Consider the following 1,503-nt stretch of genomic DNA (forward strand, 5'->3'; position numbering starts at 1 on the left):
ATATTAACTTAAAAATTTATTCATTCTCGAGCTTACTAAAACACAACTTCATCAAAATATCAATATATCAACAAAATTCAACATGAAATGCAATCAAATTTCAATAACACTCAATCCAAATATCAATTTACTTATCAAATATCATTTAGTTGGTGAAAATTTATCAAAACCCTACCTCCGTGCGTAATCGAAATACTCGAAACTCTAGAGAAACTTTCTGACCGTGCTGCTGAAGGGAAAAACGTTCGGAATCCTCCGTGTCTCCTAGAACTCCAGTTGGCCAAGCTCAAGGGGTAGAGGAGCTACGTCACCGTCGATTTTCACCGGACAAAAGTAACGCCAACACGTAGAGGAGGAAGATACGAACACTTTTACCGGATTAGATTTTTTATTGGAGTTACGGATCGCAAGAAATCGAGGCCGGAAGGTTAGAGGGTTTTACGGTTCTCTCATAAAGCTTCGATCTCTCTCTTTGTTCTTTCTTTTTCCTTAGGCTTAGTGAATGAAAATAAAAAGTTAAGCAAGGAATGTAATTGATGATGATTAAGGCTTAATGAGTTGTCAAGTTCTTATCTTACATTCCTATATTAAAGTCACGTTTCCCTTTTCTTTGCCTTTCATTCCATATATATATGTATAAAAGAAACATTAGTAAGAATTATATATATGTACATAGTTAAATATGCAAGCCATGTTTTGAAATAAAAAAATATTAAAATAATTAAAATTATGATCTATTAGTGTACATATGAGATAAGAATTTAAAAAATAAAATAAGACACGTAATTTAAAATTTGATAAAAATTATTAATTATGAATATTATATGTATGAAATTATAAATGCTATGAGTATAAAATTATGGATGTTATTAATATGAAATTATAGATGTTATGTGTATGAACTTATGGATGTTATGAGTAAATTTATCAATTGAATAAATTAATTTAAATATTTGATATTTTTTAAATCTAATCATGATAAAATTTGAAAATATTTGTGTTAACAAATCAGAATAAATTATTATTCCACTTTAAAAAATATGAAACAAATATTATGTAAATGAGATAACAAATTAGTGATTATAAAAAAATTAATTAAAATGAATGATAATTAAAATTTAGATTATTTTAAACCTCTACAATATTATGTAGGTGCAGTGAAACCGCAAGAAAAAAATAAATTAGTGGTTACAAAAAAAATTAATTAACATTAATGACATTCAAAGTATATTATTATGATTAGTCTTTAATGCAATAGTATATATAAAAATCAAATTATAAAAAATCTCATGAATATATGATATGTTACATCCTAATAGTTAGGGATATAATGTAATAAGTTGAGTGATAAGAGAGTAAGATAAAAAATTAAAATATAAAAAAGTTATATAAATGAAGTCAAATAAAAAAATTTTGACTAGTTATAATTAAATTATTTTATTTTTTAAATTTTTTTCTTTTTTTTTTTTATATTAGTAATGAATATTTTTTAAAAAGAGTATA

This window comes from Arachis ipaensis, chromosome B10 (assembly GCF_000816755.2).
Source record: "Arachis ipaensis cultivar K30076 chromosome B10, Araip1.1, whole genome shotgun sequence".
Classification (NCBI taxonomy): domain Eukaryota; kingdom Viridiplantae; phylum Streptophyta; class Magnoliopsida; order Fabales; family Fabaceae; genus Arachis; species Arachis ipaensis.